Genomic DNA, 17,256 nt, shown 5'->3' with positions numbered 1-17,256 from the left:
CATGTGTGTGAATGAAGCTGTGTGTACGTGTGAGTGTGTGAGTAAGCGTGTAAGTCACAACGGAAGTTGGTGTTAAAAAAGGGCGTTCTGGCCCGGTTTGGCTCAGCCTGTTCCGTCCATGCCCCGCCCCGTTGCCACGTAGCTTCTCGGCCCGAGCGTGAAATCAATGATTGCCCTGAAATCGATAAATAATTGCATACACACATACGCATACAAAGGCAGTCATGCATGCACACACAAACAAACATTCTCAACATACCTTTCCCTTGAAAGTAATAAAGCTTCAAACTCCACAGCCAAGAAATACTTGAAATTTCCTTTTAATTACATTTTTATGTTATTTAAAAATTCTGCATAGAAATAAAACATTTTTTTATGAATACTAAGCCGATTTTTTCGAATTCATCAATTTGATTTCTATACAAGTCTGCCTATATGCCTAACGGTTGATTTAGCTTTATTCTAATATAAAATTTATGTGTGATGGTTTTTATTTTACTTTTTGCGCTAGAATTAAAAGGCAAATGCAGTTAAATGAAATGAATCAATAACCAAAAATTAGGATTTACATAAAAATCATTAAATAGCATTTCAATAATAAAAGGTACTTAACTATAATTAAAAAAGATTTATATATATGTATCATAAGAGTCGAGTTTTTAGCAAATCGCATCGTAAATGGTTATTAAAATCAGTGAAACAAAAAAAATAAGATGTTGTTTGGTTATTACTTTCCTTTCAAAAAATGTATTCATTTTTAGTTTTAAGGTGAATGCAATTGAGATGACATAAGTTGCTCTTGCTTATTTTTTTGCTTTTTTTTTAACTCTTTAGTTTTAGCTGAATTGGCGGCTACAACTAGACAAACTTAGAAGAAGTCATTTAAGTGCAAGTCAACGGTTTACTAAAAGATTTTCCTCAAGCGTGTGTAAACTGGTTGCTAAAGTTTTTGGAGACGGAGTTTTGACCTCTTAAAAAAATGTATGGTATATATTTTGACAGCTTGGCTTCGCTTCGCTTTGGCCCGACTCGTTAACTTGATGTTGCTGGTATTCATTTGCGCTTGAAAAGTTGCTGTTGAAACTTTTGTGGAAATAACCCTTAACACGTTTGGGTACGCTTAAGAATTGCTACCACCTCCCCCTTCAACCCAAAAGACAAAAGACAGCGGACAGTTGTCAGTCGTCAGTCGGCGGTCGAAAGAGGACTCGAGCATGGCGAAGGGTGGAGAGAGGAGAGACCATTGGCAACCCTTTTAGTCATTTAAATTAAACACACTTTAAATTGTAGGCCCACGCAGTGGAAGTCAAGTGAAATCATAGCAATTGGCAAATGGACGACAAAATGTAAACGTAAAGCTCTTACGAGTATTTTGCCAGCAATTTTGTTAGCAGCCTTGGCCGAGGTGCGTTCTCGAATATCATGCACAATGGACGAGTACCAAATACGGAGTACCAAGTACCGAGTGCGAGTATCTAAGCCAGATCTAAGGCTGAAGGCCCAACATTGTGAATGACTGTGTAAAAAAGGCAAGAGATATATTTTATACTCCAGCATAAATATATATATATATTTATATATATATAACGAGGGTTGCCCGAGCCGCAGCCGGAGCCCGAGGAAATTAAAGTGGTTTTGGCTTTGGGGGTTGGCTTCGGGGCACAAGAAGGGGAAGTGAGTTTTGCTTTGGCTTTTGTATGAATGTCTGTATAACTCGTTGCCACACTTACTCTATATGTGTGAGTGAGTGTGTCTCTGTATAAGTGTGTGTGTGTGTGTGTGCGCAATATCTCGGAAATTACTTTGCACTGCTGGTGGTGGTTGCTGTGGCAACTTTGACACCGTTATGCCTGGAAACCCGCTCCTAATACTTCGTATTGGCCCAAACTGGCTTTGAAGTTCTGCTTTTTCGCAAGCAGCTTAACAATTTGCACCTACACAAGGTGAGCAGATACTCGTACAACTGTTAGCCAGCAAGTCAGTCAGCCAGCCAGCCACCTTTAGCTTTTCAGCTTCCGTTTGCCGGCATTTGGCAAATTGACATTTTTACTTTTTCATTTTTGGCACAATACTTTTTTTTTTTTGTATTCCGCTCTCTTTTTTGTTATACTTGTAAAAGACCGCGCCCTGCTGCCAAAAAGCACTCATAAAGCAGCGCGTGAATGCCGAATATAGCTAAATGAATGTACGAATAAATGTGCTCTTTGCTATGTCCCTTTTGTCCAGTTTCCAGTTTCACAAGGTGTATCTATTAGCTAGCAACCAAAACCTTTTTTTTTCAATTTTTTTTTTACACACAAATCACGGCCGAAATATCGGTCCAAGCAACTGGGAATTTCATGCCGAGTCGAAGTGTTAGTAGTCCAACTCTCAGTCGACTCGTATAGTAAGTTCTCATTGCCTCATTGCCCGTTTTTTTCGGCATTTCTGACTGGCTTTTTCTTTGTCTTTCATGCGCTTGCCTATTACTCCGTTCTTTACGCCATTCATTCCAATTCTTTTTGTCTTGTTTCTCTCCCCACGACTCTCGATTGCCTTGCCTTGTTTGCTGGCGTCGTGCTTTTTATGCTGGCGCCATTTTGGCTACCTAAAAAAGTGTTGAATGAAAGCGTCTTGAGCCTATTATGGTCCTATGTATGCGTATGCGTCAGTAAGTGTGTGAGAGTATGTGTGCCTATGTGTTTGAGAGAGTGCCTGTGGATGTGGTATAAATAAGCCAGGACAAGTGCGTTCTAGCGTTATCGTGCAATTTCCTCCTCACGCTCCCTCTCTATCTTTTGCTCTTTCATTTCCCCCAGCCTTTGACTTATTTAAGTTGACAAAAAACATTTCCTGACGTTCGAGATTGAAAGCTCCTGAGAGTTGCACACAAATGCGTCTTCACCATACGAGCATATACTTCATGTTAGTTAATTTGCCCAAATTGAAGTAGCAGCAGGCAAATCTTTTAAGTGATGAAAGAGAACGGAATCGAGTCAATATACACCACATAAAGAGATGTAACTAGAGACAATGAATCTCTGATTTACACTTTGCAATCCTAATTGATCAAAGTGGCTGTATTATGCTAATGTAAGCTGAACTTTAAATCAGCTTAAATTTCTAAATTTCTCTGGGAAAAGCAATCCATTTTACGACCTCTCCTTTTTTTTTGGCAAATGTTTGCTTTTCCAATGACGTGTTCAAATTGAAAAATGTACTAACATCTTCGAAATCTGCAAACAAGTCTGGCTTATGTGAATTTGTCAACAATTTTGCTGGTAACTTTTTTCATAAGGATTCTCTTGACAGCTAAAAACAATTTTCACGCTGTCCAACACATGAAACACATCCAAAACTTCATGATGCATCCTGATAAATTTATTTCGCAATGCGTCTAGCACTGTATACCGTAAATGATGGCAGTGAACGCAGTTTATATAAAACTAAGGAAAATATGCACATGAAACTTTTCATATGCCATTTACCAGTAAACAAAACGCACATACATATACATAGACACACACACCACGCATACATTTTAGCAAAATGGAATGAAAAAAGGCAAATAAATAGATGTCAGTAAAAAAAATCCTTCGCAACATTTTTCGTATTTTTAAGAATATTTTTTCCTCTTTTTGTTGTTGTTGTGTGTCGTCTGCTCTTGGGAGATTCGTCGTATTTCTGCTGGCTGCATATTTTTGCGTATAATTTTACAACGTCATTCAAATTCAAACAACATCAATAAAAACTTCAAAGTCTTTGCTTTGGGCCATGTCCTGCCAGCCAGCCGTATGAGAATTGCTGCTACTTCTCTGAATATATTTCTTCTGCGTTTTTGCTGTCTTCTTGCTTTTTTGCAAATGGAACTGAGAGGCAGCTCATATCGAACCCTGCTACTTGGCCAAGAACCACAGAAAATTGCATGCAAAATGAATAACAAACAGTGGCAGGCATATAGCAGACAACTCTTATGTGGATATGGAAAGCACTTGGAAATGACAAAAAAAAAAAATGAAGAACAAGAAAAAGAAATAGAATAAAAAAAAGAAATGTCTCAAACTTATAAAAAAAAAAGAAAAACAAGAGAATAGACTGCGGCCTCGAAACTTGTGGTTGATATGGCACGAAGCGGTCATATTGAGCGAGTTTTTAGATTAACTGCAAAAAAAAAAAGAAACGATAAAATGGCGTAAGGGACATGAACGGATGTGGAAGTCAGTCGCCATCGCCGTCGCAGAAAGAAAGAAAATTTGTCCAAAATGCGAAAAACAAGTAAACGGAATTTGACAAACAATTTCAATAAATTTTTGCAAATAAATGAAAGAGACAGCGTTACGTAAAAGCTAATGCGAGTGTCACTCAGTTTCAAAGACTCGAAGACAGAGATAGAAGAAGCAAAAGAGCAACAGAGAGCGAGAGAGAGAGAGACAGTTAGGGAGAGGAGGAGAGCAAGATGAAGAGTAAACGACAAAATGGCGGCCATCATGGAGTTCAAATCGAAATTAAGCAGAGGGAAAACTGCCAAAGACGTAGACGGAAGCAGGCAAGCGGAAGGGATAACAAGTCGAATGTTGCGTTGACAATATTTGTTGATGTTACGCTGTGTATTAACACACACACGTACACACACTCACTCGAACACATGTATGTTGAGCAAATGTTATTTCGTGGATAAGGCAAAAGGCAAGAGGCAAGTGGCAAGAGGCTTGGCCCATCATATCGTAGTTCATTGATTCGCCTGTCAGCTGTCACTACGTAAGCCGCTTCCTGCAAAGCTTTGGGCCATCCATGCGCCTTTGCTCCTTACTGTTGTTGACCAATCCTCTATTTCGCCTGCTGTTGCTATTGCTTTGGCTGTTGCTGTTGCTGCGCACTTCCTGTGCTTCTCGTACGCCTTGGACCCGGCACAGCTGCTTGGCCCTCTGCTCTTTGCAATGTCATGACATGTCAACATTTAACACTTGCTCTATTCGCCTGCCAGCCCTTTTCTATATTTTCCTTTTTTGTGTATCCTCCTTTTCCAAACTTTTTTCATTTTTTCTATTTGGCTGTTTTTCTTCTTTTTTTTTGTTGGCGACAAAAATTTGTCACTCGAGCAAAATGTTATCGAAAGCATATTACATTTTCTCTGGCTAGATGTGGGAGATATTCAACTGAAATGTTGCTCGGCAAGTAAATTGGACTTGAACGCTTCAATGGCTTATGAATTACTTGCACATGAGATCAGGCCAAACGATAGCGAAAAAATAATATGGCGAGATGAAAGAGGAAAAGCGGAAAATAACATAGTATAGGCCCGTTGAAAGAGTGTTAGTTTCCTAAAAAATAAATCCATACTTATTTAGAATATATTTATGCGGAAAAGAAATTTCGCCTAAGCGACAGCAAAAAAAAAATTCAATCTGTTTTCGGCAGAAAAAGTTTTTGTAATCGCAGATTCAATTGTCCACTGATAACGAGAAAAGGATATGAAGTTCTATCAATAGAACTCCATCAGCTTATGCAGTCTTGTTCTAAGCACTTTTTCACTTTGCACTTGGCATGACGCCGCTGGGTGTTTTGCAATATTTTGATTTATTGTGATGATGTGTTTCCGGCAATCAGCAGGAAACTGAAACTAAATGTAGCTCGCGGCAATGTGGCACTCCACTTGATTGTCAATAATAATCGCTCAGCTCTGTCGTACTAGGTAATTGCAGCCTTAAGCCAATGCAAACAGAGTGACTTAGGTGGGTTAAGTGGTCGGTTCGTATGCGTAATACTTGTGTCAGGGGAAGTCGAATAAAATGTCGAAAGTTGCCATAAAAACTTGAACATTTTACTATGCTACAAGATAATTATGGGACTGAAGAAACTTAAATCATATAAAACTTTATAACTCAAATGTTGTTGATGATTATGACGATGACATGACCGTACAATATGCGTGGTTTCCCCATTTTTTTGCGGGCTCTCTCTCTCTCCCTCTCTCTCTCTCCCTTTCTCTCTCTCTTGCTGTCTATCTGTCTATTCTCTCAAAACCACAAGGCAACCGCAAACAGAAAAGGCAGCAACAAAAACAAAACAAACAACCAAGCATCTATTTTTATGTGCGCAACGTAACATTTTTTTTTTTTTATGACCGCCTAATAGTATGCAATATGTATTATGTACACACAAAACTAGAGAGTGAGAGAATGGGAGAGACGCTTGTTTGTAGTGTCAAGGAAAAGGTCTCTACAACGGGGTGATGCGGTTGGGAAGGTCTTAGCAGCATCCCCAGTGCTAAAATTAAACCAGACGAGGCTTTCGTCTAAGCAGCAAACACTGAACAACGAGCGCGCAGCGCAGCGCACCGCTGAAACACGTGCAACTCGCTCTTGTTGTTGTTGCTGTCATGGTTGTTGCTGATGCTGTTGTTGATGAGCGCGAAAATCACAATTTTCCCTGCAGTACAATTTGCCAGGGCTCTGCTCAACTTATACAGCCCTTGTGTTGTTCTTGTTGCAGTTGTTGCCGCTGCTGCAGTTTCGCGAAATTTGCCACAATGACAATGTTGCTGACAGGCATAGGCAAAGTCTCGCAACTCGGCTCGTCTCGGCTCGATTCGTTACGGTGTGGCACGGTGGCAACGACGCAGCGCGCTGGGTCTGCGGTTTGTTAACAACAACAGCAACGTCGCTGTTATCCTTTTATGCATTTTAATTTACACACACACACACTTACATTGACATTCAGAGACACACACTTATACATAGGCGCAGGCACGTGCGTCAGCTCCACGCTAACTGAACCTGAGCCTCAGTCGCAGGCGTAGTTGGAGCCTGCACCCGTGGGTGTATTTCGCAACCGCATCATGTGTGTATTTGTGTGAGTGTCTTTTGTACTATATGACGATCATAAAAGCAGCACATTAGAAATTATATGACTGTCAGTGGCACACCAACGAACACAAACATACATACACAAACTCATACGAAGCGAGTGCTTGTGTGTTTATGTATGTATGCTGGGGAATTCATTAGCACCGCTCAAAACGCGCTCTCCTGTTCAAAGTTTGCCCCATGTCGCCATCGCCATCGTCATCGCCATTTCCATCGCGTTTGCAGTTGCTGTCGCAATTTTAAAGTGCCCGACTTGCGGCGGGTCTATTTGCCAGAGTTAGAGTGTCCCCACTCCCAGTCTGTCAGCTACTCTTCATTCACCATGCAATCCACTCAGCCAGCCGCCTCGCCTCGGCTCATCTATGGCCCCATGCGTATGCTTATCATAAATTCAGATGTGACGTGTATGTTCTTTATTAACATTTTGAGTGCATTAACCTGACTATCTGACTGCCACAACCAGATTTTAGCTGCGTGAATAATCACATTTGTATGTACACTGCCATAAAAGTTTTCATCATTGTCAAGCAAGCAGATTTAACTCGACAATTAATAAACCCGTCAACAGCTAACTATTTTAATAAATGTCCAAATTTAATTTTAAGTGCATTTTATATTGTTTTCTTTATCATATAAAAATGTTTTTTTTATTTCTATTTTTATCAATATATTTATGAAATAGAATTTCTAAGTTTACAATATTGAAATTGAATTTTACTGGACAATTAATAACCCTCCCTGCCAATTGTTTTTATAAATGCACCAATTTCATTTAACTGCATGTCGAGCATATTACATTTTATTTTTGACTGCTTTCTTTATTACACAAAATTGTTATGTGATTTAAAATTGTAAGGGAAAGAAAAGTATGCAATTTTTATAAGTATATAAGTATATATTTTATTTTGGTTTAGATTTGATTCGACAATTAATAAAACTGCCTACAACTAACTATTATTATGAATGCTTAAATTTTATTTAACTGCAAGGCAAAAATAAAAATTTGTATTTCCGATTTCTATGTTATATATAATTGCCTTTTTATTTATTTTTTTTCTCATAGAAAAGAAGAATACTACATTCGAGTGTGCTAGAACGTAAGTAAAAGCAAAACAGAGCGGTATTAATTTTCAAATATACAGAGTTAATATTCCGCAAAGATATTAAAAATATATCAAAGGGTATATTTGGTATACTTATATAGTTCTATCAAAAATCGCCTCTATTTTGGTCAATTTGCGTGGACGGTAGTGGGCGTGGTAAAAATTTGAAACCAACTTGATCTGCGTGCAAACATCTTGATCTGCGTGCAAACATCAATATTATAGCTCTATCTCTTTCTGTCTCTCTGATCTAGGTGTTCATGCGGACGGACGGACAGACGGGCAGACGGACATGGCTATATTGTCTCGGCTGTTGACGCTGATCAAATATTATATATGTATATTTTATGGGGTTGGAGACGTCTGTTATATCGCATACCTATGCCTAACGGGTATAACTATTGAACTCCAATTTATGTGTCGAGTAAATCAATTTTAATCGTTGACTTTTGGTACTCACCGTTGCTGCGCAGAGCGTTGCATTGCCTACAAGTGACAGGCCGTCGTAATGCCGCCGTCGTCGTTGATGCTCGAATTTGGGATGTTGCGTTGTTGCTGTTGCAGAAATTGCTGCTATCGCAATGCTGTCGTCGTTGTAGTTGATGTTGGTGTGGCTGCTGTTGTTGTTGTTGATGCTGCTGTTGCTGGGGATGTTGTTGTTGCAGTCGTCTCTCGTCAAGCAATTGCTGGCAATGCCTTCGCTCACGCCCACGTCCACGCCTACGCCTACGTCCCCGCCCAACACGCCAAAGCGAAATGTTTGAATGCGCCGTCGTCGTCTGCGATGGCGATGATGTGGATGATGTTGGCGCTGGCGTTGATTATGACGACGGCAGCGTTGCTGTTGCGCTGCGGCGTCTATTTTAATGGCAGCAATGGTGCCGCTTTACAGCAGCACGCAACCTGCTCACGGGTTAGGTCTTAACAAGTTGGCGTTGCAACCGCTACCACAAATGGCTCACTGGCTACTTCTCTCTCTCGGTATCGCTTTCAGTGCTGTTGTTGCCACATGCCGTTCGATGTTGCCGTTGCTGTTGCTGTTGTTGCTCTGGCTTTTTATTGCTCTCGCCGCGGCTATTGCTCTGGCTCTCACTGGTGGTTGCTGGTTTGCTAATCTAGTGCCTGATTAATGACATTTCCATGATCATGTTCTAAATTCCAAGTTGCTTGAGGCAAAATTCTACGTTCCACGTACGAGGATGTGTGTTGAATGTGTTTGTGTGGCTATTATTATTTAATCTGTTGTTGCTGGCAGCACTATGTTGTCGAAGGGTTTAAACAATTCCTTTTTGCAGTCTTGAACGTTGGCATGGCTGCAAGGAAGTAAGAAAAAGCCCATTGAAAATATAATATATGTGTGTATCTGTATGCAGGCTAAATTAATAAAATGGCACAAACAATTTTCACAACTAAATCGTGCCAAAAAGTTTGCTACACTTTTTGTGCATCACAACCAAATGAAATTAACTGAAAATTGCTTTCGTCTGAATTCTGGGTTTTTGTCGGATTTTTGGCAACCATCCTATCTGACTTTTTTGGCTAAGGTTTCTATGTCTCCTTGCCACGATTATACTCAAATCTGGGGTCATCAATATGAATGCATAATATACATAGCACATATATATAATATATATAAATATATATGTATGTGCACACACTTGCACTCCAATCTGTATTCGTTTGCATTGCGTTCGCCTGCGGAAGCAAATTTTCTGTAAATTATAGATTTTTTCGTCCTGCAGCTTCTGCTGTTGGCAATTTATCGCATTTAAGTTTCAGCTCACTATGATAATTCATGTGTGTCTGAGTCTGTGTCTGTATTCTCTTTTGGACTGCGTTCAGCCCATTTGAAAAATTGCCAAAAAAAAAACATTTTTTAATAAGAATAAAATGTAAAAATATTAAAATTATTTGCGCAGTTCTCCAAACTTAAAAAAATACTATACGGAAATTGCGCACGGAAATATTATAGAACGCATAGCCAACTGATTAAACACAATATAAATTATATTGCTAGTGACAAATACGATGCTAATAATAAATTCCAAGTATATCAAGAGGCTTAATTAATTAATTAATGAGTTGACTCTTAATTTGCTAACAATTAAGCTACAAAAGACGTTTCTGAACAAAAAAAAAGATTTTTTTCAAGTGTTCTTTTTAATAAGCTTCTAAGCAATTAATTTTTATATTTATTATTGTTAAAATCCTATGCATTATTCAATTGTGAATAGTATTAACATGAATAATGTGGTTTGACGTGCTAAAAGGAAACTAAAAACGATTACTTTACTCAACATTGAACGATCAAATGATGCTTTACATAATCGCCTAACAACTTGCTTTCAGATTGCGGCACTCAAATATATATTTTGTTCAGCGACACAAATCGATAATTCGCGAATGCTTCTATTTGCTTGGTAAAGTATTCTCTTAGATAAAACTTGGCGCAGAGCCATTTGTTGCCGAACTGAGCCATATCACACTATTCGGCTAAAAAAGCTGCGCCATAAACAATTTATTTTAAAATATCATGATTGTTTTGAAATAAATAAATATCTGCAATTCGAAGAGAATCGTCTGATATTTCGGGAGGTAACCTTATGTAACTGTATAACAAATTTAAAAATGTAAATTAAAGTGTTATTCAGATTGTTATGTTACGTCAACAACATCTGCTTCAATAATTTCTATTCCGATATGAATTGCCTATGTCACCGCTATCGGGTCTCGAATATGGAACTGATTTGAAATAATGCAGCAATAATAACTCTCCCCAAATGAAATGTCCTGGCCGCAATAGAAGAGGGCTTATTATTCAGTGGCTGGCGCAAAGTTCTATACGGATAAAATGGAGCAACCATCCGGGACATGCCGACAGTGTACAAGGGACGGGGACGGTCGGGGACTGTAAAATGCACAACGAAGCATAAAATGTGGGGCCAGTTAAATATGAAACACGAAAATGTGCAAATGTAAATTTCAAAAAGTAAAACATGAACTGAAAAAAAAGAACTGAAACCAAATGCGAAATGCAAATGACAAAGCCAGAAAATGGAAATGAAAATGGAAAATGGTGAATGGCAAATGGAAAATGGCAAATGGGAGAAACGAGAATGTGAATGTGAATGCGAATAAAAATAGAAGTCGCTGGCAGAATGTTAAAAGTAAATATAACTCTAATGAGTGCGCTGACATAAAAATAATTATGAATTAAAACCCAAGTTGTTTAGTATTTTTATATATAGTATGCATTTTTTGTTTCATTTTTGTCATGCCCAGTCATAACTCATAACTGAAATGCATGTAGGAAGTGGATACTGCAGAGCAGTTGCCAACGAACCTACCAACTGATATAGATGGCTAAAAAGAGAGGAAAGGAAAGATGGAGAGAGATCTGTGTCGGCTGTAGTTGGTTCCATTGTCTCCAGTAATGCGACGTCATAGTCAGACGTTGACGTTGTTGTCCTGGTCGTCGTCCTCATACTATAGACTCATACACAGAGAGCGTTGTCGTCGGCTGGCGCCCGTTGTCTGTCTGCATTTTCATTTGTGGCGCATAAAAAGGCAGCCAAACTGATGGCAAAGAGCTGCCAGCAAATGTCCATCAACAACTACAACAAATGCCATTTATATACAAGTATATGTAAACCTGTGTATGCTGGCTATGCAGCAGCAGCAGCAGCATAAAAGAGCCAGCGACAAAGAGACAGTAAGACTGGCAGACAGACGAACAACAGCGCAGAACAGAGGCAGACACAGAGCCGAACAGAGAGACAACCGTGGATGGCGGGACTCTGTCGCTATGTGAATTGTTGGACAGTTACAACTGAACTCAAACTGCAGCTAGAGAACTGTAGAATTCTAAGGCCGACACGCTGCCTAGCTGCCTCGATGGCTGACTGCTATTTGGGCAGCATCTCGTCTCGACTGCGGGTCAGCTAAGTGCAACGGCAGTAACAATGCGACAGCCTGAGTTCTTCGAGTTTTATACAAATGGTGCATAATGCGCCAAGAGACTCTAAAGCTTCTTTCAGAGTGCAACTGAGTTTATTCTTAAAGCTTAAACTTGTGAATAGCTTGTGCCACAGCACGTGGCATCGCAGTATCTTCAACTAATGAGTTGTCTTAAATATTTACTGGGACAAAGCCGGCCATAAGTAACAACGACTGTTGACTCCTCTGCTTCGTTGGGTCACGAAAACAACGACAAATTGAATAGCAGTATGAAATCCGGATGTATGGACAATAATGCTATATATATGTACGTATTTATGTTCAGCGAAATGAAGCAATTTTACAGCTTCAGCGACAGCAATCGAAACGTATTGTTTGACACATCTCAGGGTCATAAATAACAGCTTGCAGTCATTCGATATTGCTGCAATACAATCAGTTATATTCGAGTCACACTACTGATTGCACATTGTCACGAATTTCGAGACTATATATATCAGGAATGGGCGGAAGAGCTTAAACTTGAACTTGAGGTTCCTCTGAGTAAATTCAATCGACGTTACTTTTTTTTAACAATTTTTAAAATAATATTAATGCTTTAGTTACGTACTTAGAAGTTTCGTAATTAGAAGTTACATAATAATAATCTAATACAACAAATTTTGTAATTTGTTCGGACATTATCTAAAATTTCTGTGAACTTAATTGGAATTTGAACTGGATTTCATTCTGTAATTTCACACAGTCTTCATCATCGTGATTATTTATAGATACCAAATACATTTGATAATCTGTCTTAGTATCAACATAAAATTCAATTTGGCAAATTATGATAACACGAAATAAAAGAAATTCGTACGCTCCTGCAGCTTCAGATTGTGTGCATCTAAATGATACACAAAAGAGATAAATTGTGCGAATTGTTTGCTCGGTAGAAGTAGCGACAAGAACAACAATAACGAGTGCACTTTTTTTTAGGGACAAAGTTTGCAAAGTTGTTTAATTTTGTTTGCGCTGCACAAACTACACCCTTAAGCACTGTGCTACATAAAATATTATACCAGAAAACAAAAAAAAAATTGTCAATTGCAACGATAATACGTCAGTATCAAATTATTTACTGAAGTCAGAGCTGGGGCAGCTGGACGCAGAGGGCGTGCATCTAGCTGGCCAATATAAATAAACACTCGATATTCAATTTAGCAACGATTCATCACCATATTGCAGGAATGGTGGAGGAAGTCGATGACACTGTGGCGGATAACTTGTGAGCAGGGGGTTGAAGTTGAGCTGACAACAAAAGGCGCTCAGACGAAGACCAAAAATCAACTTCAAAAAAGGCAAATATTTGCACAACAACACAAAAAATACAACGATGTTGTCGACGTTGGAAGTTGGCGTCACTCAAGGCATGTTTGTGTGTGTTTGTGTATGCGTATGCGTATTGGGATATGCGTGTGTGTTGCTGTTTATGTGAGAACAAAGGCAAACGGAACAAGGCGAAGAGAAGAGTCTGTATACAAAAATAAGACACAGCCTGGCAACTAAACAAGTGGGAATTTACGTTTAAAACAATAACAAAGACAAAAGCAACAGCAAAAACAGCTGAAAGAAAGCAAAGCTGGGAAATAAGGGAACTGGCTGAGTACCTCACTGAATGAGCGACGGACTGACTGGCTGACTGAATGGCTGACAGACAGCGCAGACATGTCGTATGAGTAATGCATGCTATTCACCATGGGTACGCAGCGAACGAACGAACAGTCAAATGGTAACGCAAAAAAAGTGGAACTGTGGAGACGTTACCAGGCGAAGTAAATCGTATTAATTAGAGCAAACGAGAACAACGTTTGGGACAATAATAAAATGAGAGAATCAGCACATAAGCATAATGTATTTACGAATATGTTGGGGGCTTACACGAGGCGTATACATTATGAAAAACAAAAATGCTAGCAGAAAGCTACGATAAGATTTGTTGAATTGATAATAATAATAAACAAAGCTCTATTTAATGCTTAAATAAAAATCGTATTATATCAATCATAATATAAATATATAGAACAAATACAAAATTATAGAATATAAAGTGTTCTTATGTTAAATATATAGTTCAGTTTTTGTGTAGTTTGTAACTTAATTTGGACTTGGATAACCCAAAACTTAAGGAAGTTTTTTTGCTTTTGCTCACAGACTGCCAGAGATACAAACACAAACGACACATACATATATATCACCACATGGATACAATTTCCAAGCATGGTGTCTGGGGCGTTGAACGTTGCCAGTTGGCGCAACAGTTAAGCGAAATCATGCAACATACATTTACGAGCTTAGTATATGTGTGTGTGTGAACATTCTATGGTATAATGTTTGTAGGTGGAGGCGTATGTATGTGTTGTGTGTTCGAGTATATATGTATAAGCAGGTTGTATTCTAACCACACACTTACATTTGCTGACATCAATTTTGCGCACAAATGTCTGGCAGACAAACGGCGTAACTACAACAATAGACACAGCACCAACAACGCGTCGCAAAGACTAAAATAAAGGTAACAACAACAAGACCGACAGACAGAGAAATCGACCGACCGACCGACCGACTGACTGAGCAGGCGACCCAGGCGACTGGGTGACTTGGCGACCTACCTACGGGGGCCGGAAACGAAATGAAATTCGAGACCTGCTGACAAGCGGTCAACACGAAAAGGAAAACACACGGCGTAGACGGAGAGACAGCGAGATAGCGAGAGATGCAGACGATTTGGCGACAGCGACGACGATTGTGTTTTGTGGCGATTACGAAAACGAGAATTGGACAGCACTTGACGTTTTAGTTTACTGAGATTTCGTTGGCCGCATTAAGTTGCATTTTCCAACAATTTGTTCTCAATTCTGACGATGGCGACGCTGATGACTTTTCAATTAAACAAACACTCACACACGAGCGCGCACATGTTTCTAGATACGAATGGGGCTGTGGATTTTTATAGGAACACACACACAATTGCTGCTGTTGTAGTTGTTGCTGGCGTTGAATTTGTTGCTGTTGTTTTTGTTGTTGCGGCTGTTGTTGTTGTTGTTGTTGTTCTTGATGATGTCGCTGTTGATGTTGCAGCAGCACACGCCTTGCATGAAAAACTCTCGAGGATGAGAAGAAGGTCTCTGACACAGTAACAGACTCGAACTCAAACTCAAACTCGAACTCGGACTGGAACTCAGACTCGCTGCTTCGCAGCAGCAGCAGGAGTAATCGCAGTCGCAGTCGTGGTCGCAGCAGTAGCAGCAGCGGCAACGTTGAACAATCAAATATTTGTTTGCTCATTTGCGTGGCAATTGGGAAAACATATTTTTGTTGCCGCTTTTGAACACAATTTTTACTAACGTTTGGCTTGAGTCAATTATTGCGATGGCTTTTGTTTTGATTTCATTTGTATTTCGTGTTTCGTATATTCTATTTTCTATTTTGTAATTTGTATTTTCTTTGCTTTTTCTTTTTTTTTTTTTTGGTTGTATTCTTTTTGCTTCTTTTTTGCTCTTGCTTTTCTTTGTTTGATTACACGCGACGCTACTCGGCTCGCTCGATGCGTACGTTTTCTTCAACCCGCGGGCTCTGAGGCAACTACTGTTGGCTGCCGCTGCATGGCAGAGTTTTCGCAGCTGAAGCTGATGCTGTCGATGATGCTGCCAGAGCTACTTGGGCGATTGTCGCTGCTGCCTTCGCTGCTGCTGCCACAGCTGCTGCTCTCTCGCTGGACTCTCTGTTGTACGCTCTCTCTATCTCTCAGTGGATGCTGTGCGCATGCTGGTTGCGACAAAGCTACAAAGAGCATCGCTTACTCTCTTCAGGGCCTTGGGTTGAACCCGTAACACTGCGCCCAGAAGTATGTTACAATTATTGTGTTGGGTCTGCCATGATTTTAAGCAGATTTTTATATCTGTTGTCTCATCGCTCTCGCTGTCGCTTAGCTCAGCTCGGCTTGTCACGCTCTTAGCTGCGCCCCTAAATAAAAGTCTACAAAATTGTCTCAAATCAAGCGACAAAAGGGCGTTTTACTTGAGACCCGCGAGTCTTTCTCTCTCCCTCAGCCGATGATGCTCTTACAGTTGTTTGGGCAGCTTTTATCAGTGCGGCTCATGTGTATGAGTGAGTGAGTGTTAGCATTTTTCAGCTGCTGCTCGAAAATTATTTTGGCTTTGACAACAACTTCAAGCGCCCGCACAAAAAGTGCTTAGCTAATAATTTACATACAGGGCGTGGATTTTCGCTACCTCAATTCTCTCGCGCTCTCTCTCTGCTATTCTCTTTGCATCCAACTCTCATTTAGTGTTCTCTTTAACAGTCTTGAGTGTGTGTGTGCGCTTGTGTGTTGACCATGTGAAATTCCTTGCTGAGATAAAAGGGCCGGCCAGCAGACCGAATGCGTGAGCCGTAGCACGACCCCATTCCAAAGCCCAACAACAAAATTAGGGAATCTCCCTCTCTGCGATGCCACAGAATGCGACAGAGTGGTAGCAGCAAGGGACGGGAAGTGGGTGAGGAGGCTGCATGTTGGCTACAATTGTTTGTTTATTTCTAAACATTGTTGTCCTTATTTTCGGCCATGCCTTTGTTATCCTTTCTGGCCGCATGTTCCTTCGGGCCCAGCGAGTGTTGTTTCATTATGCGTATGAATGAATTTTATTTGTAACTCAGCCTGTTTCTGTGTGTGTGTCTGTGTGTATGTCAATGTGTCTGCGTGGCGAGTGAGTGTATGCGTGTGTGTGTGTGTATGTGCATATGGGTGCAAATGAATTTGATGTAAATTGCAATTTCATGCGTATTTTCTTTCCGTTTTCGTTGCTCTTCCTGTCCCTTTCCCATGCCATTTTTTATACTATCTATCTCTCTCTCTCTCTATCGCTCTGTTTATCGCTCTCTTTAGTGTCTGTCGCCGTGTCCTCGCGTCGTGTCCTGCTGTGCGTGTAATTGATAATGATCTCGATTGTGGTTTTGTGCTGATGTCGTTGCCGTTTTTGTTTTCGGCCGCTTTGTTTTGTTTTTATTTTTGCCAGCATGTACTGTGCGTATGCCTGTCTGTATGTGTGTGTGTGTGTGTGTATGTGAGTATGAGAGTGCGAGTGTTTTAGAGAGGCTTTGATAAAGAAGCGTAGCATACTTTACAGCCTGCTCATACAGCATGCGTATGGTTTTCTTGACATTCAAACAGCGTAACTTAAGGTAAATTTGCCTCTACCATTTATTTATATATATATGTACATATGTCTCACTCACTTTTTCAGTCTCCTTCTCCTTCTCCCTCTCTCTATTCATTTCTTTCTCTCTCGGCAAGTGTGTGTGCGTGTGCA

The 17,256-nt window shown here is 39.9% G+C and overlaps 1 protein-coding gene across 1 annotated transcript in view; it reads right to left on the bottom strand.

Moving 5' to 3' along the window:
* LOC133838983 (acetylcholine receptor subunit alpha-like 1) overlaps positions 1–15,540 on the bottom strand; it is a 74,396-nt gene extending 58,856 nt beyond the window's left edge. The window contains 2 exon segments of the mRNA XM_062270262.1: positions 8,409–9,261; positions 14,358–15,540. The gene's annotated coding sequence lies outside the window, so the exon portion shown is untranslated.
* Positions 15,541–17,256: the final 1,716 nt, after the last annotated feature.

Source organism: Drosophila sulfurigaster, chromosome 2R, assembly GCF_023558435.1.
Source record: "Drosophila sulfurigaster albostrigata strain 15112-1811.04 chromosome 2R, ASM2355843v2, whole genome shotgun sequence".
Lineage (NCBI taxonomy): Eukaryota > Metazoa > Arthropoda > Insecta > Diptera > Drosophilidae > Drosophila > Drosophila sulfurigaster.
The sequence above is the reverse complement of the archived record's forward strand: the minus strand, read 5'-3'. Positions and strand labels throughout refer to the sequence as shown.